The sequence below is a fragment of the Lissotriton helveticus genome, chromosome 6, assembly GCF_964261635.1.
Source record: "Lissotriton helveticus chromosome 6, aLisHel1.1, whole genome shotgun sequence".
Lineage (NCBI taxonomy): Eukaryota > Metazoa > Chordata > Amphibia > Caudata > Salamandridae > Lissotriton > Lissotriton helveticus.
This window is the reverse complement of record NC_136067.1, coordinates 1,072,483,574-1,072,505,255: the sequence shown is the minus strand read 5'-3', so window position 1 is coordinate 1,072,505,255 and position 21,682 is coordinate 1,072,483,574. Positions and strand designations below refer to the sequence as shown.

General features: G+C 46.3%; 1 protein-coding gene across 4 annotated transcripts in view; it reads right to left on the bottom strand.

The window, feature by feature from the left end:
- The window catches only part of SMOC2 (SPARC related modular calcium binding 2), a 1,417,970-nt gene that overhangs the window by 903,059 nt on the left and 493,229 nt on the right, over window positions 1–21,682 (bottom strand). The gene's annotated exons all lie outside the window — the stretch shown is intronic.

The following is a 21,682-nucleotide window of genomic DNA, read 5'->3' as shown; positions in this document are numbered from 1 at the left end:
GTGAATCCCAACCAGCCAGGAGGGAGTCGCACCTACCCAGCTGTTGTGGTAACGTACTCATCCAATCCACATAATATCCATCACCATCCATATAATACAGTATCTCAAACCCATTCCTATTTTTACATCCCAGGTGGCTGATCAAGACAACGGGTGTGATCACGGCCAGATACCTTCTTTCCCCCCCCCCCATGTCCTGATGAAGACCCGCAGCCGAGGAAGTAAAACTCCCTAGAGCATCAGGGTCGAAACGTCGACATTTTTACTTTTGTGTGCCTGTACCCTTCACCTTCCCCTTGGTTTCTTCCCCCAAGAACAATCTGGACAGGCCTAGTCAACTAGCGCAATTGAAACGCTTGTTTGTTTTTTGTAAATATTTAAATTAGATGCCTTAATTTTTTCCTCTTTCCTCTCATCACTTGAGCACCTCTCTATTCACCCTTGACTATAGCTCCTTTTAGTCTTTGCGCCGTACATTCTAGTTATTGTTGCTTGACAATGTAAATAACTGTATTATTTCGTTTTGATAAATATAGACTTTTGAAATGTGGATGGTGTTTTTTGCCTATTCATTAACTTCTCTCTCCCATGTAACTTGATTTCTCAAATGCTGATTGAATCGCATGTCCAATTGGCAAACTAACCAATGGATTAAGTTAATTTAATCAATAGTCTAGGGCCATTGTTGTTTATATCACTGATACCCAGGTCCTATGATTTAGTGGGTGTTACCCCATTGATTTAATGGTCTCTTGCGCAGGTTATCCTGCGAGGGTTGTATTGTGTTTTGTATTTGTAATTTTGTTACGTTTTTTGTATCATACATGTTACTGTACCTATTCATATACTAATATCACTGTGTAAGACCACTAGACATGGTTGACAATGAAACACTGACCTATAGTGAAGATTACATCAAGAATCTGATAGGCGAACAGGGAGGGGGCAGCTTCCTAGGTAGGCCTGTCAGTCTAATAGATCCGACACTAAGTGACAAAATTAATAAGTTAGAACGGTTGGAAAAGAAACTTGTTAGAACAAGACTCCACGGACATACATTGGCACAATATCTTCAAGCCAATGTAATTCCGGTGGGCCTTCAGGTTCGAAACGAACCGGCAATCTTTGTGGACAATCCGGCATTCAAAGGGAAATTTAGCTACATATCCAACAATTGCTCCAGGCACTGGATGGTGCTTGGGGTTGAAACGGCATTGGAAGAGGTCACTAGGTTGACAAAAGAAATAGCTGAATTAAGGAAGGAGATTACTGAGGACACAGCCTTAAAAAACGCTAAAGAAACTTTGGATAAGCTAGATAAAACTTTGAAGGAATTTGACATCTACACTCAAACCTTCAAATTGGATAAACTAGCTAACGACATCAAGGCTTTTGACAAGAAGAAGGTTTATCCCTACCTAGCCGAGGGATACTACAGCCAAGACGCAAGAGGCACATACTCCACTAGAGGTAGAGGGGGGTATCGTAGATACAACACCTTTTCCCATTCCTCAGTTAGTAGTGGATCAGAGACAGACCAACCATCCACCAGCTCTGCTGGACAAGAAAGGGACCAGGCTTTTTTAGAGCAGGACACATGGACAGACCAACGAGGCCGGGGACGCCCCTGGGGACGCCCAGGGGGCCGTGGTCGAGCACAATGGAAACAGAACAGGGGTCAACAAACTTGGAACCGAGGGAGAGCCAAACAAGTACACTTCGGCCAAGAGTCCCATGGGGACATACGAACTCGTTCACAACACTACAGATGGTAGACACGAATACCACACCAGTGCAAAACACCGCCTTAGTTAATTTATCCAATTACAATCTTACGGATGATGAACAACAAGTTTTGGAGAAAGGTTTGTCATTTGTCCCGACCAATTTGCCCAATAGCTTCAACCTGAAATTGGAACTTTTCCAATTTTTCCGTAAAATACGGTTGAAACATCATTTCAACAAAATTCCCTATAACAACACAACAAGTAGTACAGGGCTGAGACCACTATCTACCTTTACCCCCCCCAACACACATGATGCCACCGAGGATTCTGGCATACGAACAGATGGTGTTGGCAGATGTCACCAACCTACTAAAGGATAAGAAATATGTTAAATACAATATTTCCAAGAATGAAAGGCAGGCACTAACTAATCTAAACAACAACCGAGAAATAGTTATTAAACCTGCCGATAAGGGTGGGGCCATTGTAATTCAGGGAAGAGATAGCTACAAGGCAGAGATCCTTTCTCAATTATCTAAAGAAGGCAACTACAGGAGACTTGCCAAAGATCCCACTGAAGAAATAACCATATTGATCAGAGGACTAACCGACAATGCCCAGCAGGAAGGGATAATCACCAAATTAGAATATGAATATCTCAACAATGCACATCCCCGAGTCCCGACGATATACACGGTACCCAAAATACACAAGAGCCTAGCTGCGCCACCAGGGAGGCCGATCATATCCGGGTGCGGTTCAATATTGGAACCGCTATGCAAATTCATAGACATCTTCCTAAAACCGATAGCGGAAGCTACCACTTGTTACCTTCGAGACACTATGCAAGTGATACAACTTATAGATGGTAAACATTTTGACCCAGCCCAGGAGTTACTTGTGACGATGGACATCTCGTCCTTGTACACCAGTATCCCGCAGCCAGCAGCCATGACTACAATTGAATCAGTATTGGAAAGTAGAACACGTCCACATAGGGTACCAACCAGTTTCATTTTGTCTCTTTTAGAGATAGCAATGAGAAGGAATTACTTCGTCTTTGATGGTAAATTTTATGAACAGATGAGCGGAGTAGCGATGGGGGCAAGCTTTGCTCCCAACCTAGCAATAATCTTTATGGATGCCTTTGAACATACATGGATTTTAAATGACATCAATCCATACAGAGGAAAGACCCTGGAATGGCGTCGGTATATTGATGACGTGCTCCTCATTTGGAGGGGCACGGTGGAGGAGCTAATGCTCTTCCACACATGGCTAAACGAAAGAGACACCAACATACAGTTTACCATCGAGAACAGTAACAACTCGATCGACTTCCTAGATTTGACAATAAAGGAGGAGGGAGGTTCATTGTACACCAAACTTTTCTGAAAACCAACTGAGAAGAATACACTCCTCAGATATTCTAGTCATCATCCCCGCAACCTCAGGGACAACCTACCCTTTGGGCAGTTCCTGAGGTTGAGACGGAATTGTACTAAAAAATCGGATTACTTCAGGGAATCAGACACATTAATGAAAAGGCTACTAGACAGAGGGTACCCCAGAAGCATGATCAGAAAGGCTCGTAAACGAGCATGGTTTTAACAACAGAGAATCCCTACTAGAACCTAAGCAAAGAGAGGACAAAATGGACAACAGACTCATATGTGTCACCACCTTCAATACCCGTAGTACTGAAATTAAACAATCAATCAACACACATTGGCACCTAGTAGCGGAAGAGATAGGCATAACTGAACCTCCCATGCATGCCTTTCGCAAAGGGAGAAGTGTTAAAGATTTTGTGGTACACTCTATGCTGTCACAGAACATAACCGACAACCAAACAACGCTATGGGACATCCCCCCAGTATTAGGGCATACTAAATGCGGAAGTTGCAAGGCATGCAAGATGACATCTGACAGGAAGTCGTGTACTTATAACGATTACACTCACACTTTCCAACAACACACTAACTGCAACACCATGGGCGTCATTTATGCCATCTTGTGCCCATGTGGTTTTATGTATATCGGACAGACCACGCAGAAAACCAAACAGCGCATATTACAGCACTGCAGCAAAATACGCTGCAAGGTATCTGGTGCACCACTAGTGGATCACTTTTTACGATTTAACCACCAACCGGAAAGTTTCACTTGGTGGATAATTGAGAAAGTGATCAAAAACCCTCGTGGTGGAAACTATGCAAAACTACTAAGCACTCGAGAATGCCGTTGGATGCATCTATTCGATACAGTGAACCGAGGTCTTAATGACCGGGAAGAGGTCCTTAGACAGATGGTATCCATTAAAAACGGTTGAGAAGCTAGTGTTTACTATTTTCCGACTTTCGGACATTTTGTATGTACAGTGTATAACAGTATCCTGATGAAAACGGGTGCCAGTAAACTGTATACGAACCCAGTCTGTGTAACAAATTGTTTGTCCTTTGTACTGTATTGGTATGTAACTCAATGTGTGTACACACGTATGGTGTGTAAATACCCACAAGGACAGCAACTGTGAGGAACAAGACTGTATTCATTTGTTTGTACCTAACATTCCCAAATCAACACCTTGATTTGCCATGACTTGGACAACGTAATATACGGTTACAATTATATGCCTTTAAATCGTCCAGATCCATAATTGTTATAATTATGCTACAATTTATAATTTGCGTATGTCATGTTTCACTAAGGTTTGCAATCAATTTTATTGTGGAAAATGTAAGCAGTATCCATTAGCAAATGTTATACACATGTAATCCTTGAAAACATCCCGAGTGGTCCACCTTTGATGTCGATTGATTCAAGATATCAGAACACTCGGAGCAGTCCTTTTTTAATGTTGATTGTTTTTGTCCACGTACTGCGACGAGTCCGAAATTCAGATTCGGCTTTCCCCATTGGGCGTGAGGCACACCTTGTGACCATACACGAAACACGGAAGTAGGACTTGTTCCTTGCCGCGTTCTTCCCATTTTGGGATCAGTGCCGGTGACCTATGCCCGGACATCAGACAGCGTTTACGAAAACCACGCAGGTACAATTTATTCAAAGGGCCGTTTCGCCCTCCCTTTAACTCCTTGAATTCAGTCCAGACGGACAGAGGAAGTAATTAATCAAGCTTCTCTGCCGTTGTTTTTCTTGCCCACAGGCAATTTACAGTACCTGTACCCCTACGTGTAAGTACCAGTGGAGACACTAATTTCCCCCACGCGTGGTATTCCGACAAACTTTGGAGGAATAACAACTCCGGACAACACCGGACTGCCCTGGAGGCGCCGGTAGGAAACCCTTGCTCCATTGGACATCGGTAAGTGCAGGGTGTCACCCCAATACATTTACCGTAACTTTGGATCTCTGAACCATTGACCTAAGTGTAAAGTGTGGAGAGTAATCGACTCCATTCGTCCACTGCAGATTTGTTACCGCACGAGTTGCCCTGGAGGCGCCGGTAGGAAACCTGTGCACCATTGGACATCGGTAAGTGCAGGGTGTCACCGTAATGCATTTATCGTATTATTGGATCTCTGAACCACTGACCCAAGTGTTAAGTGTGGGGAGTAATCGACTCCATTCATCCCCTGCAGGTCTTAATTTTTACATCACGAGTTAATCCCAAATACGAGACCATCTGAACCTGAACCAGGTGAGCTCGTGTATCAACCAAAGTGGACATGATACTTATCAATAGGCAGCCCTAGGGAGACGGGCTCATACTCATGTCCCTTTGTATTTTGACTTGATAGGTGAATCCCAACCAGCCAGGAGGGAGTCGCACCTACCCAGCTGTTGTGGTAACGTACTCATCCAATCCACATAATATCCATCACCATCCATATAATACAGTATCTCAAACCCATTCCTATTTTTACATCCCAGGTGGCTGATCAAGACAACGGGTGTGATCACGGCCAGATACCTTCTTTTCCCCCCCCATGTCCTGATGAAGACCCGCAGCCGAGGAAGTAAAACTCCCTAGAGCATCAGGGTCGAAACGTCGACATTTTTACTTTTGTGTGCCTGTACCCTTCACCTTCCCCTTGGTTTCTTCCCCCAAGAACAATCTGGACAGGCCTAGTCAACTAGCGCAATTGAAACGCTTGTTTGTTTTTTGTAAATATTTAAATTAGATGCCTTAATTTTTTCCTCTTTCCTCTCATCACTTGAGCACCTCTCTATTCACCCTTGACTATAGCTCCTTTTAGTCTTTGCGCCGTACATTCTAGTTATTGTTGCTTGACAATGTAAATAACTGTATTATTTCGTTTTGATAAATATAGACTTTTGAAATGTGGATGGTGTTTTTTGCCTATTCATTAACTTCTCTCTCCCATGTAACTTGATTTCTCAAATGCTGATTGAATCGCATGTCCAATTGACAAACTAACCAATGGATTAAGTTAATTTAATCAATAGTCTAGGGCCATTGTTGTTTATATCACTCACACACTAAGTCACTCACACACACACCCATTCAGATACCTACTGACACACACACTCACTCACCAATTTAGCCACTCAGCGAGGCAATTAGTCACCCACACACCTACTCGGACACTCATTTATACACCCCTCACACACCTGTACAGTCACTCCCTCACAGACAGATACACACAGTCACACAGCGACTCAGATAAACGATGTTAAAAAAAGGAATGGCACATTAGCAGTACATACATATATATATATATATATAATATATACATTCATTGGAAAAGCCAAAAGTTATCAAGATGGTATAATTAGGCTCAGATTTCACCCGCGCAACACCAGGGAAATTCAGCAGTTATAGCTACCTGAGCTAACTATAACGTACGCCCCACAGTGCAGTGTTTAAGAACTCAGATGTTACATCACTCATGACATGGTCAGACATCACTGATGACATCGTCAAATTACAGCACTGTTGACATCAGTGATGGCATCATTCAGTGATTGAGCATGTTTTCTAGAAGTTTTTGAGTTAAACATATATACTAAGGTACCACAAAAGATAAATTAGTATACTTTGTTTACTGCTAATGTGCCATGTCCTGAGTGATGTAATATGTGAGGGCATAAGAAGTGTGTTGCAAGGGAGTAAGTTATAGCTAGCTCAGGTAACTACAACTGCTTAATTTCACTGGTTTTGTATGAGTGAAATCTGAGTCTAACTTTAATGTTCCCGTAACGTTTATTTTTTCAGTGCATTTCTAAGGTTTTTTAAATTCTATTTCCTAACTAAAGCATCCCTGTAATCTTTGTTTTTTCAGTGAATTTCTTGTTTTTTTAAATCTATTTCCTAACTATAAAGTCTCTGTAACATTTGCTTTTTTAAGTGAATTTAATAAGGGTTTTGTAAAATGTTATTACCTATCTGTAACCACTACCCTTTGACAATGTGTGTGAGTGAGGACATGAGTGTCTCAGTGGGTGTATGAGTGAGGTTTTTAAGTGGGTGTTAAAGTATATGAGTGGGAATGTAAGTGGGTATATGAGTGGCTGAGTGGGTTTGTAAGACTAAAAGGGTCAGTGAGTCTCTGTGTAGATCTGTGAGTGGGTGAAAGAGATTATGAGTCATTCTGTAAGTGGGTGCATGAGTGCCTGAATGTGTCTGTATGTGGGTGTATGTGTCTGAGTTCATCTGTGAGTGGTTGCATGAGTGAGTGGGTCTGTGAGTAGCTATGAGAGTGTTTGAGTTGTTCTGTGAGAGGGTGCATGAGTGCCTGAGTGGTTTCTGTTAATTTTCTGCTCATATTCTGTAGGCCTATGCAGAGCTCGTGTAGTTTCAATCTGCAGAATTCCACAGAGTTACCAAAATGCTCCACCAAATTCCACAGAGTTCCGTGAGTAGGTGAAGTAGTGCTTGAACCCCCCTAATGAAGTCTCCTAGGCTGTTGAGGTTTATTGGCGGCCAAGAACCCCTATTGTTGTCACTAATAAGTCCCCCACAGTGGAATTGCTAAGACTTCATCCAAGGCCCACCTTTCTCAACTACTCTGAAAACAAACCTCTTGACAGCACAATGACTGATGCCTGTATTGGATGTATGACAAATCTGTTTTTTAAACATTTTTGGTTTTAATTGACTAGTGAACAAATTAACTATACCTCTTGACAAACGACTGGTTGGGGGATGAAGTCCCCTTGACCGCTGAGGGTCATTGCCGGGCCAAGACCCCCTATTGATGGGATGAACACCCATTGGCGGTTGAGAATCAATGGGGGCCAATAACTCCTATTGTTTCCACAAGTAACTCCTCCACAGCGGGATTCCTGAAACCCCATTGGTAATCCCCACATTTTCTCGACCACTGTGCAAATGCCCTTCCTGGCGTACTATGGCGGCTGACTTCCCCTTGGCTTCCAAGGGCCGTTGGGGGCAAAGAACCTTTATTGTTGTCAAAAGTAAATCTTCCACAGGGGGATTGCTGAGACATTGTCAGAGGCTCCATCTCCTTTCTCAACCATTATGCAAGGGGCCTCCTGGTGCACTACTGGTTGGGGATGAAGTTCCTTTGGCTCTGAGGGTTGTTGGGGGCCAAGAATCCTAATTGTTGCCACAAGTAAGTCCCCCACAGTGGGTTTGCTGAGACCTTGTCAGAGGCCATGCCCCCTTTCTCAAACATTCCCAAAACACGCCTCCTGGCACACAAACCGATTGGGGGGTGAACTCCCGTTGGCTGCTGAGGGTCATTGGGGCCAAGAACCCCTATTGTTGCCACAGGTAATTCCCCCACTGTGAGATTGCTGAAACCTCATCAGTTTCCCCGCCCTCTTTCTCATTAACTCTGCAAACACCCCTCCTGGCGCACTAATGGTTGGCGGATAATCTTCCCTTGGCTACTGATGGTTGTTAGGCCCAATAACTCATATTTTTGCCAAAAGTAAGTTCCCCACAGCAGGACTGCTGAGAGTACATCAGAGGCCCCTCCCTTTTCTTAACCTCTCTGTAAAGGGACCACCTGGAACACTAATGGTTTAGGGGATTAATTATCTTTAGGTGCTGAGGGTGGTTTGAGGCCAAGAACCCCTATTGTTGCCACAATTAGGTACCCCGCAGAGGGATTGATGAAACCTCGTCGTAGGCCCGCCCTGTTCCCTAATCACTCTGCAAACGTACCTCTTCGCGCACTGCTGGTTGGGGGATTAAGACTCTTTGGCTGCTGAGAGTCGTTGGAGGCCAAGAATCTCTATTGTTGACAAAAATAAGTTCCAAACAGTGGGATTGCTGAGACCTCTTCGAAGGTCCATCACCCTTTCTTTATAACTGTGTGAAGGGGCTTCCTGGCTCACTAATGGTTGCAGGATTAAGGATCTCTGGCTGCTGAGGTGGTTTAGGGCCAAGAACCCCTATTTTTGCCAAAATTAAGTGCCCCACAGAGGGGTTGCTGAGACCTCGTCAGAAGTCCGCCCATTTCTCAACCCCTTTACAAACGTGCCTTATCGCACACTACTGGTTGGGGGTTGAAGGCCACTTGGCTGCTTAGGGTCGTTGGGGGCCAAGAACCCTTATTTTTGCCACAAATAAGACCCACATAGTGGGATTGCTGAGACCTCTATAGAGGCCCTGCCCCCTTTCTTAATCACTCTACAAAGGGGCTACCTGGCGCACTAATGGTTGAGGGATTAAGTATCATTGGCTGCTGACAGTGGTTTGGTGCCACAAAATCTTATTGTTGCCACAATAAAGTGCCCCACAGTGGGATTGCTGAAACCTCATTGGAGGTCTCACCCCCCTTTTTCAACCACTTTCCAAACATACCTCCTCGTGCACTACTGTTTGGGGAATGAAGACTCATTGGCTGCTGAGGGTTGTTGGGGGCCAAGAACCCTCATTGTTGCCACAAATAAGTTCCACACAGCAGGATTGATGAGACCTCTTTGGACGCCCACCCCCTTTCTCAATATATCAGCAAAGGAGCTTCCTGGTGCACTTTTGGTTGAGGGATTAAGTATCTTTGGTTGCAGAGGGTGTTTTGGGGTCAATAACATCTATTATTGCCACAACTAAGTGCCCCACAGAGGGATTGCTGAGACTTCGTTGGAGGACCCACCCCTTTCTCAACCATTCTGCAAACGTGCCTTTTCGCACACTACTGGTTTGGGAATGAAGGCCCCTTGGCTGCTTAGGATTGTTGGGGGCCAAGAATCCCTATTGTTGCCATGAGAAAGTCCTCCAGAGAGCGATTGCTGGGACCTAGTTAGAGGCTTCACTCCCTTGTGCAGCCACTCTGCAAACTCACGTGCAGGCACACTACTGGGCGGGGGATGAACTCCCATTGGTGGTTAAGAATCGTTGGTGGCCATGAACTCTATTGTTTTTGCAAATAACTTCGCCACAGCGGGATTCCTGAAACCTTGTTGGTAATCCCACCACTTTCTCAACCACTCTGCAAACGCCTTTCCTGGCACACCACTTGTTGGGGGATGACCTCCCCGTGGCTGCTAAGGGTCATTGGGGGCAAAGAACTTTTATTGTTGCCAAAAGTAAATCTCCCACAGAGGGATTGCTGAGACATCATCAGAGGCTCTACCCCCTTTCCAACCACTATGCAAAGGGGCCTCCTGGCGCAGTATTGGTTGGGGGAAGAAGTCTGTTTGGCTGCTGAGGGTAGGTGAGGGCCAAGAATCCTTATTGTTGCCACAAGTAAGTCCCCCACAGTGGGATCGCTGAGCCCTCCTCAGAGGCCCTGCCCTATGTAGCGAACATTCTGAAAACACGCCTCCTGGCACACTACCGATTGGGGAATGAACTCCCCTTGGCTGCTGAGGGACGTTTGGTCTAAGAACCCTTATTATTGCTGCACACAAGTTAACTCTGCAAATGCCCCTCCTGGCATACTACTGGTTGGAGGATAATTTTCCCTAGGCTACTGATGGTCGCTGAGGACCAATAACCCATATTTTTGCCAAAAGTAAGTACCACACAGCAGGACTGCTGAGACTTCGTCAGAGTCCCCGTCCATTTTGTCAACCACTCTGCAGAGGGACCTCCTGGAGCACTACTGGTTTAGGGGATTAAGGGCCAGATGTAGGACGGCTATTACCGGTCGGTAACTGCCAAAATTAACGAATTTCGTCCGTTACCGACCGGTAATAGGCTTTTGTTATGTAGGGGGCCAATTTACAGATTCGGTAAATACCAAATCGGCATTTACCGATTCGGTATTTACCGAATCATCATTTACCAATTCGGTATTTACCGAATCGGTAAATGACATGTAGGAAGCACTTTAAACAGTGCCCATGTGCTTTAAGGATTCGTTATTTACCACCAACTATTAGTTGGTGGTAAATAACGAATACCTTTGAAAATGCTAATTTGTGCATTTTCAACTGTGCCATGTGACAGACATACATGCCCTTGTGCCACATGTGCACACAAGCACTATTCAGGGGTGCAACAGGGTGTCAAAGTGACACCCTGCCACCCTTGACCCTTTCCCTATTTTACTGAATCGGTATTTACCGATTCAGTAATTGACATTCATTCCTATGGGCCTCCAGGCCCATAGGACTGAATGGCAATTACCGAATCGGTAAATACCGATTCGGTAAATACCGAATCTTAACGATTCAGTAATTTTTACTGAAGAATTACCTACATAGGATTTACCGATTCTAAAATACAGAATCGGTAAAATTCGGTATTTTAGAATCGGTAAATCCTATTTACTTACATCTAGCCCTAAGTATCTTTGACTGCTGAGGGTGGTTTGAGGCCAAGAACCACTATTGTTGCCACAATTAAGTACCCCTCAGAGGGATTGCTGAAACCTTGTAGGAGACCCGCCCCATTTCTCAACCCCTCTACAAATGCACCTCCTCGTGCACAAGTGGTTCGGAGATGAAGGCCCTTTGGCTATGAGAGTCACTAGGGGCCAAGAACCTCTATTTTTGCCACAAATAAGGCCCACACAGTGGGATTGCTGAGACCTTTACAGAGGCCCCACCCTCTTCTTATTCACTCTGCAAAGGGGCTTCCTGGTGCACTAATGGTTGGAGATTAAGTATCATTGGCTACAGACTGTGGTTTTGGGCCAAGAACCCCTATTGTTGCCACAATTAAGTGCCCCACGGAGGGATTGCTGAAACCTAGTCAGAGGACTTGCCCTCTTTCTCAACCACCCTGCAAACCTGCCGTCGGAAGCCCCACCCCCTTTCTCAACCACTTTGCAAATGCAGCTTCTTGCGCACTACTGGTTGGGAGATGAAGGCCATTTGGCTGCTGAGGGTCTTTGGGGGCCAACAACCCCTAATGTTGCCAGAAATAAGTCCCACACAGCAGGATGGCTGAGATCTCTTTGGAGGCCCTGCCCCTTTCTTAATCAATCTGCAAAGGCGCTTCCTGGTGCACTAATGGTTGGGGGATTAAGTATCTTTGGCCACAATTAAGTGCCCCACAGAGGGATTGCTGAGACCTTGTTGGAGGGGTTGCCCCCTTTCTCTACCCTTTGCAAATGTGCCTCATCACACTCTAATGGTTGGGGGATGAAGGCCCCTTGGCTGCTTAGAGTCATTGAGGGCCAAGAACACTATGTTTGCCACAATTAAGTGCCCCACAGAGGTATTGCTGAGACCTCATCAGAGGCCCGCCCCCTTTCTCAACCATGTTGCAAACGTGCCTCATCGCACACTACTGGTTGGGGGATGAATGCCCTTTGGCTGCTGAGGGTCGTTTGGGGCCAAGAATCCCTATTGTTGGCACAAATAGGTCCCACACAACAGGATTGCTGAGACCTTTTTGGAGGCCTGCCCACTTTCTTGATCAATCTGCAAAGGAGCTTCCTGGTGCACTAATGGTTGGGGGATTAAGTATCTTTGGCTGCAGAGGGTGGCTTGGGGTCAAGAACCCCTATTATTGTCACAATTAAGGGCCCCACAGAGGGATTGCTGAGACCTCGTCAGAGGACTTGCCCTCTTTCTCAACCACTCTGCAAACCTGCCTCCTAGCACATGGCAGGTTGAGGGATGAAGGCACCTTGGCTGCTTGGGGTCGTTGGAGGCCAAGTGGGATTGCTGAGACTTTGTCAGAGCCCTACCCCCCTTGTCTATCACTCTGTAAACACACCTCCTGCTGCATTACTGTTTGGGTGATGAACTCCCCTTGGCTGCTGAGGGTTGTTGAGAGCCAAGAACAGCTACTGTTGCCACAAGTAAGTCTCCCCAAAGTGGCATTACTGAGACCTCATCAGAGGCACCACCCCCTTTTTAAACTATTCAACGAAGGGTATTGATGGCCACTACTGGTTGTGAACTCCCTCGGGCTGCTTTGGGTCATTGTGGGCCAGAACCTCTATTTCTGCCACAAGTAAATTCCTCGCAGAGGGATTTGCTGAGACCTTGTCAGAGGCCCCTCCCCCTTTCTCAAACTCTCTGCAAACACACCTCCTGCCGCACTACTGATTGGGGGATGAACTCCTCTTGGCTGCTAAATGTCATTGAGGGCCAAGAACAGCTATCGTTGCTGCACATAAGTACCCCAGAGCAGGATTGATGAACCCTTCTCAGAGGCCCTGCTCCCTTTCGCGAGCATTCTGAAAACACGCCTCCTGGCACACTACCGATTGGGGAATGAACTCCCCTTGGCTGCTGAGTGACGGTTTGGCTAAGAACCCTTATTGTTGCCGCACACAAGTCCCCCACAGTAGGATTGCTGAAACCTTGCAGATGCCACGTACCCTTTCTCAGGCACTCTTCAAAGGGACCTCCTGGTGAACTAGTGGTTGGGGGATGAAGTCCCCCTCGCTGCTGAGAGTTGTTGGGGGCCATGAACCCCTATTGTTGTCCAAGTAAGTCTCCCACAGTGGGATTGTTGAGACCTCATCAGTGGCCCTGCCCCCTTTCTCAACAACTCTGCAAACGCCACTCCTGGCTCACTACTAGTTGGGGGATGAACTTCCCTGGGCTGCTGAGGGTCATTGGAGGCCAAGAACCCCTATTTTTGCCACAAGTAAGACCTCTACAGCAGGATTGCTGTGACCTCATCAGGTGCCCGCCCCTTTTTTCATTAACTCTGCAAATGCCCCTCCTGGCACACTACTGGTTGGAGGATACTTTTCCCTTGGCTACTGATTGTTGTTGGGGACCAATAACCCATATATTTGCCAAAAGTAAGTACCACACAGCAGGACTTCTGAGACTTTGTCGGAGTCCCCGTCCATTTTCTCAACCACTCTGCAGAGGGACCTCCTGGAGCACTACTGTTTTAGGGGATTCATTATCTTTGGCTGCTGAGGGTGGTTTGAGGCCAAGAACCACTATTGTTGCTACAGTTAAGTACCCCACAGAGGGACTGCTAAAACCTTGTCGGAGACCCACCCCGCTTCTCAACCCCTCTGCAAATGCACCTCCTCGTGCACTACTGGTTCAGAGATGAAGGCCCTTTGGCTACTGAGAGTCACTAGGGGCCAAGAACCTCTATTTTTGCCACAAATAAGTCTCACACAGTGGGATTGCTATGACCTGTACAGAGGCCCCACCCCCCTTCTTAATCACTCTGCAAAGGGGCTTCCTGGTGCACTAATTGTTGGGGATTAAATATCAAGAATACCAAGAACCCCTATTGTTGCCAGAATTAAGTGCCCCACGGAGGGATTGCTGAAACCCTGTTGGAGGCCCCTCCCCCTTTCTCAACCAATTTGCAAGCGCAGCTTCCTGCGCACCTCTGGTTGGGAGAGGAAGGCCATTTGGCTGATGAGGGTCTTTGGGGGCCAAAAGCCCCATATGTTGCCACAAATAAGTCCCACACAGCAGGGTTGTTGAAATCTCTTTGGAGACCCAGCCCCTTTCTTAATCAATCTGCAAAGGCACTTCCTGGTGCACTAATGGTTGGGGGATTAAGTATCTTTGGCTGCAGAGGGTGGTTTGGGGTCAAGAACCCCTATTATTGCCACAATTATGTGCACCACAGAGGGATTGCTGAGACCTCGTCAGAGGGGTTGCCCCCTTTCTCTACCCTCTGCAAACGTGCCTCATCACAACCTAATGGTTGGGGGATGTCGGCCCCTTGGCTGCTTAGGGCCATTGAGGGCCAATAATACTATTTTTGCCACAAATAAAATTGGGCCCACAAAGTGGGATTACTGAGGCCTCTTTGGTGGCCGTGCCCACTTTCTTAATCACTCTATAGGGGCTTCCTGACGCACTAATGGTTGGGGATTAAGATTCTTTGGCTGCTGAGGGTGGTTTGGGGCCAAGCACCCCTATTGGTGCCACAATTAAGTGCCCCACAGAGGTATTGCTGAGACCTCATCAGAGGCACCGCCTCCTTTCTCAACCATGTTCCAAACATGCCTCATCGCACACTACTGGTTGGGGGATGAAGGCCCTTTGGCTGCCGAGGGTCGTTTGGGGCCAAGAATCCCTATTGTTGGGACAAATAAGTCCCACACAGCAGGATTGTTGAGACCTATTTGGAGGCCTACCCCCTTTTTTAATCAATCTGCAAAGTAGCTTCTTGGCACACTAATTGTTGGGGGATTAAGTATCTTTGGCTGCAGAGGGTGGTTTGGGGTCAAGAACCCCTATTATTGTCACAATTAAGTGCCCCACAGAGGCATTGCTGAGACCTCGTCAGAGAATCTGCCCTCTTTCTCAACTACTCTGTAAACCTGCCTCCTAGCATACTGCAGGTGTAAGGATGAAGGCTCCTTGGCTGCTTAGGGTCGTTGGGGGCCAAGAACCCCTATTGTTGCCACAAGTAAATCCTTCACAGTGGGATTGCTGAGACTTTGTCAGAGCCCTGCCCCCTTGTATATCACTCTGCAAACATACCTCCTGCTGCATTACTGTTTGGGTGATGAACTCCCCTTGGCTGCTGAGGGTTGTTGAGAGCCAAGAACAGCTACTGTTGCCACAAGTAAGTCTCCCCAAAGTGGCATTACTGAGACATCATCAGAGGCATCACCCCCTTTTTAAACTATTCAACGAAGGGTCTTCCTGGCCACTACTGGTTGTGAACTCCCTTGGGCTGCTTTGGGTCATTGTGGGCCAAGAACCTCTATTTCTGCCACAAGTAAATTCCCCGCAGATGGATTTGCTGAGACCTTGTCAGAGGACCCTCCCCCTTTCTCAACCTCTCTGAAAACACACCTCCTGCCGCACTACTGATTGGGGGATGAACTCCTCTTGGCTGCTAAATGTCATTGAGGGTCAAGAACAGCTATTGTTGCCGCACATAAGTACCCCAGAGCAGGATTGCTGAAACCTGATCGGAGGCCCTGCTTCCTTTCTCAACCACTCTGAAAACGTGGCATCTGGCACAATACTGGTTAAGTTTGAACTGCCATTGGCTGCTGGGGGTCTCTGGGAGCCAAGAACCTGTATTGTTGCCACATGTAAGTCCCCCACAGTGGGGTTGCTGGGACCTCGTCGGAGGCACCGCCTCTTTTCTCAACTACTCTGTCAACACTCCTCCTAGAGCACTACCGTTTGGGGGATGAACTCCCTTTGGTTGCTGAGTGTTGTTGGTTGCCACAGACCCCTATTTTTGCCAGAAGTAACTCCCCCACAGTGGGATTGCTGAGATGTCATTGGAGGCCCGCCCCCTTTCTCAACTGCTCTGCAAGAGCGGACTCCTGGTGCGCAACTGGTTGGGACACGAAGTTCCCTTGACTGCTGAGGGTCGTTGATGGCCAAAAACCCCTACTGTTGTCACAAGTAAGTCTTCCCCAGAGGGATTGCTGAGACCTCGTCGGAGGCCCCACCCCGTTTCACAACCACTCTGCAAAGGCACCTCCATGTGCACTACTGGTTTGGGGTAAAGTCCCCTTGTCTGATGAGGGCTGTGGGGGTGAAGAACCCCTATTTTTGCCACAAATAAGCCCCCACAAATTGATTGCTGAAACCTCATCGGAGGCCCTGTAATGGGGCTTCCTGGACAATACAGGTTGGGGGATGAACTCCCTTTGGCTGCTTTGGGTTGTTGGTGGCAAAGAACCCCTATTGTTGCCACAAGTAAGTCTCCCCCGGAGAAATTGCTGAGACATGGTCGAAGCCCCAAACACATTTGCAACCACTCTGCAAAGGCACCTCCAGGTTCACTACTGGTAGGAGGATGAAGTCCCTTTGTCTGCTGAGGGTAGTTGGGGGCAAAGAACACCTATTGTTGTCACAAGTAAATCCCCCACAGCAGAATTGATGAGCCCTTGTAGGAGGCTCAGTCTCCTTTCTGAACCACTCTGCAAAGGGGCCTCCTGGAGCACTACTGGTTGGGGGATGAACTCCCATTGGGTGCTGAGGTTCGCTAAGGACCAAGAACAGTTATTGTTGGCGCATGTAAGTCCCCCACTGCGGGATTGCTGAAACCTCATCGAAGGCCCCACCCGCTTTCTCAACCATTCTGCCAATGTGCCACCTGGCACACTACTGATTTGTGGAATAAGTTCCACGGGCTGCTGCTGGTCGCTGGGGACCAAGAACCCCTATTGTTGCTTCAAGTAAGTCCCCACAGAGGGATTGCTGAGACCTCCTTGGAGGCCACGCCCTCTTTCGCAACCACTCTGCAAACATGCCTCCAGGCAAACATCTGATAGTAAGTAAAAAAGATATTGTTTTTGATTAATTATAAACCATTACAAAAATACATTCAAGTGCAACATTTTGATAAAAATGACTTTTCAATCAATGCTCTGTTAAAATGTTTTTAAGTGTCAATGCATACGTTCGTAAATTAAAAGTACAGAGTGTCCAGAATCGTTTTGCTGGGAGCCTGTGAAAAATGATACACTGGTTGCAGTCCCAAGCATCTTTTGCTTAGAAGCTACTAAAAATAAAAACTTAACAAGCTTCCCATTTAGTTGTGGAACCAGTGGACTGAAGCATGCGAGTACTGCTTGCCTCTGGGTGTGTATGCCTTGTTCGTTAAAATTAGTTTTTAGCAGGCCAACCCTTTGCTTATTAAGCTTTACGCAGGAGCATATTATGTGTTCAGTGTCCTCCTTTCCAGCTCCGCATAGCCGGCATAAGTTCCCATAGTTCTTTCTCAGCAATGGTGGAAGATGAGGTATGGCTGGCAGGATTCCTAGCCTGTGCTTTAAAAAGGTTTCTTTAGAATTCCTTGAATACCCTAGTTTAAAGTATGCCTGTGATCCAAATGATTTATAATTGGATAAAGTCATCCATGCGTGGCTCCGGTGTGCAAAAGCAGCTTTGTCTTCTATGAAAGAAAGTTTTTTAATAACCTTATTAGTGATGTGTTTAAAGTGAAAATGCGTTGTTGGAGTTTCCCATAGGTCGGCAATCCCGTTATGGCGATTGAGTCCTCCAAGTAGGCTTTGGCTGGCGTGGTAGGTATGCAGCACAGTTCCAGCCAGAGCTGGTGGTTTAGTGTGTTCGTGGCGGACTTCTTACTTTTATGCCAGTACTTAATGTACGAGCCTCGCCTAGTGAGGAGTTGCTTCAGTAGACCAAGCTCTAGCGAATCTATGCTGGCCACGTATAAGGCGGTAAGTTTAACATTACTCTGTATGCTTTTGCCATGGTGGTGTCCATTAGTAGGGCATCCCTGCCTCTCAACACTTCGCTGCCATATGTACTCGATGATTGAATTTTTGCTTCTGCAACATGAAGAAGTGTAGCGAATGTTGGCCCTGTTAGTTTTGTTTTAAGTTGTCTTAGCGTGGTCGTAATTGCCATTCCCTTCCTCTTAGGGACTTTGAGCTGGTTCGTGAAACGACCCCCCTTGTCGATCATAACACCTAGGTACTTGTACACATCGCAGTTGGTAATTGCGGCCCCGGGGGATGGGGTCCCCAGGGATAATAAAAATTACTGATAGGGGCAAAAAGTTTTTTGGGGTAAAATTAGGAATTGCGCACCCAGCACAGCGATCAGTGCGGCCCCCGGCGTGCACGCGTTTGATGCACAGTGTCTAATCCGTAGGGTACGTGACTCCAGCGCATGTGGTGCATGACTTGTACGTGTTGGCTGCAAGACTGTGGTGCGTTGGATGCGTGACTCCAAGCAAAAAACAAATAATATTTTTCAGATATACATCAAGCTTATGTGTTTAGTTGTTAGGTGGCTCTGAAAAGAGCCCTTGTGTTTATTGAGAGATTTTAGTACCTACAAGTAAGTACCAATGCAGAGTCTGAAGTTCAAGAGGAAGACTCTGTTCCCTTCATCTGTAAAATGTACACCATCTCTCCTATAGATGCAATACATATTGAAATGCAGATTGTTGTGGTATATGCACCCCATTCTATAGTCTCCGAGAAAAGCAGAAACAGATTTATTCACATGTTTCCTAGCTTTCTCAATCTGTGGACCATATTGATTGGACCAGTTCCATGTCTGCCTTTGGCATATGTTAGAATAGACAAAGGCAGTTTGGGGGAAAAGTGACATCAATTCTCCAAAGGTGTCCTTCATAAGCATTTCCAGACCTACCCCAGTCAAAGTGCTTAGGTCATTGCAACCACAGTGCACAATTATGAGGTCAGGGTGTTGGAGATGCAAAAAGGATTTAAGCAATGGCATCAATTGGTGCCACTTTAACCCTCTCTGTCCAATCCATTTAATGTCTACATTTGGTAAACCTAGGTCTTTGTGAATTCCTTTCTGTTCTGCGTACCTTTGGCTCCAGAAAATATAGCTGTGTCCCACAATCCACACTCTAAGCATCTTGAAGGGAGGTCTAGATGCACTCAGGTGGTCTCTGTAAATGAAGTGGCAGTTTTTAAACTAAGATTTTACTAAAATGGTGGATTACAGGCAGTGTTGAAAAACAGAAAAGAAATCATTGATTGTTTGACAACATTCTACACTGAAAGCTAGGGTGCATGTTTCTGTTTTTTAAAAGCATGATTCTTATTGGTTATCAAAAAGTGATTGAAAAGAACATTACATAGGATAACCTGGTACATAGAGAAGTCAAGCACACTTGCTGTTTTGATTAGCAACATTGTGTGATGAACTTTTGACCTGTGTTCTCAGTTAAGTGTTCCATGAACTGTTTCTATGGTAACAGGCAGAAGGCAGATTGGGGGTAGGGTTGAAATTTATGTCATTTGGAAAGGGTTGAAATCTGTAACCAATAGAAATGTGTGTTTGCCTTTGAATTAATGAGGGAAGCAATGTGATTTGATGTGGAGGTGTATATGTGTTCAAAATGAGAGGGAAACTGTTCCATTCTTTGGTTCTCTTGAGAGGTGTTGAAAACAGAGATTATGTATAAGAAAATCTGCTGTGTAACTGATATACTTCTTATTCTACAAAACAATTTAATCAGACTAATGTGTTTGTCCTGCTAAAGTGCAGGGAATATTTTTTTTTCTTTAGAATTTTATTGTGAGTGTCTGTGCATTTAAAAAGCATTCTGAGATAATGTCACGATATGCAGATTGACTAACCGTAGTTTGTTCAAATACAGCGGGAGCGATGTCAAAGCTAATTTCTCTCCTCCCTAGATGTGGTACCGCAAGCGAATCTTTAGCTGACCTTCGCTTGAGAGGACCCCATCCAGGGAAGGGAAAAAATGGATAAATAAAATAGAAAAAGGCTGGCAGCCATAAACCATCCACAGGGCTCGACAAGAGGAGAAACTCCACGCCTTATGTCTGTGTACAGGTTCCTGTATGGAGACACAAAACACACAGAAATCACTCTCTGTCTCACATGCAAGGTCACCTCTACTTGTCAATCATTAAGTATTCAAGTACACTTACATGTCAAGGCTCCAGCAAGCATTCCAAGTCATCAGGGCAAAAGTAGGAAAAATAAAGTAAACAAAAAATAGTAGGGAACTGCCCATGAACCCTAAACGGAAAAAGACTACAGAAGTCTCTGTGATTCACTCTTAGTCAATATAAAACGCTACTTATCTGAAGCGTAGTGTATTCTCTGCATGTGCAACTCGACCAAATACCGGTCAGCTGCAAAGTTCCTTGAGAAGACAACCCAGTCCGAGCTACTCAACAGCTCCAAGGGAATCCAAAAGTTCGGCTTAATCCAAAAGCAGGAAGTAGAGCAGAAACAAAACAAAAGCACACTCTGCACGCTAGTCCGCCACTAGCTTCAGTTCCAGGAAATGCGGAAAATCAAGCGAGGTAACGGGGGATCTGGATTCGAGTCATCCTTTCACTCGATAGTCATAACAAAACAGCGCGTCTCAGCGCGGCTCTCAGAGCGGGTCACAGCGCGTCTCAGCGCGGCTCTCAGAGCGGGTCACAGCGCGTCTCAGCGCGGCTCTCAGAGCGGGTCACAGCGCGTCTCAGCGCGGCTCTCAGAGCGGGTCACAGCGCGTCTCAGCGCGGCTCTCAAAGCGGGTCACAGAAGAGCAGGGATTCTCTCGTAGTAGGATTATAGCGCCCAACAACGTTCCACTTTCAGAATAGTGGCTATACACAGGTGACAAGCACCGAGGGCTTCCACACGGACATAGATATAGAAGTTGTGAATGACAGAAAAGAAGGAAAGGGAAAACGGACTAGCCTCCAAGCATTCTGGGACCTGTAGTTTCCCCATAGGCGCCTAAGTCGTGACAGAACCCCCTCTCAATGACCGACGTCCCGGCGGTCCACCAGGCTTAGAAGGATATCTGGAATGGAAACGTCTCAATAACCCAGGACAATGCAAGTTAGAGAGAGGTTCCCAAGAGCGCTCCTCAGGTCCGTACCCTTTCCAATCTATCAAATATTGCAAGGCACCCCTCACCCGTCTGGAGTCAAGTACGGCTCTCACTTCATACTCGACATCCCCCTCTATGTCCACCGGCTGCGGTCTGACCATCGGTCTCGTGCCCTGAACATAGGGTTTCATCAGAGAGACATGGAACACGGGGTGTATATGCCAGGAAGTAGGTCGTTTTAGTTTCATGGCGACCGGGTTAACCACGGCCATGATGGGATAGGGACCTACAAACTTGGGTTGCAAACGTGTATTCCCTTTAAGCCTCAAATGTTTGGTACTCAACCACACCTTATCGCCCACTGCATAGGCCAGTTCTGGAGTTC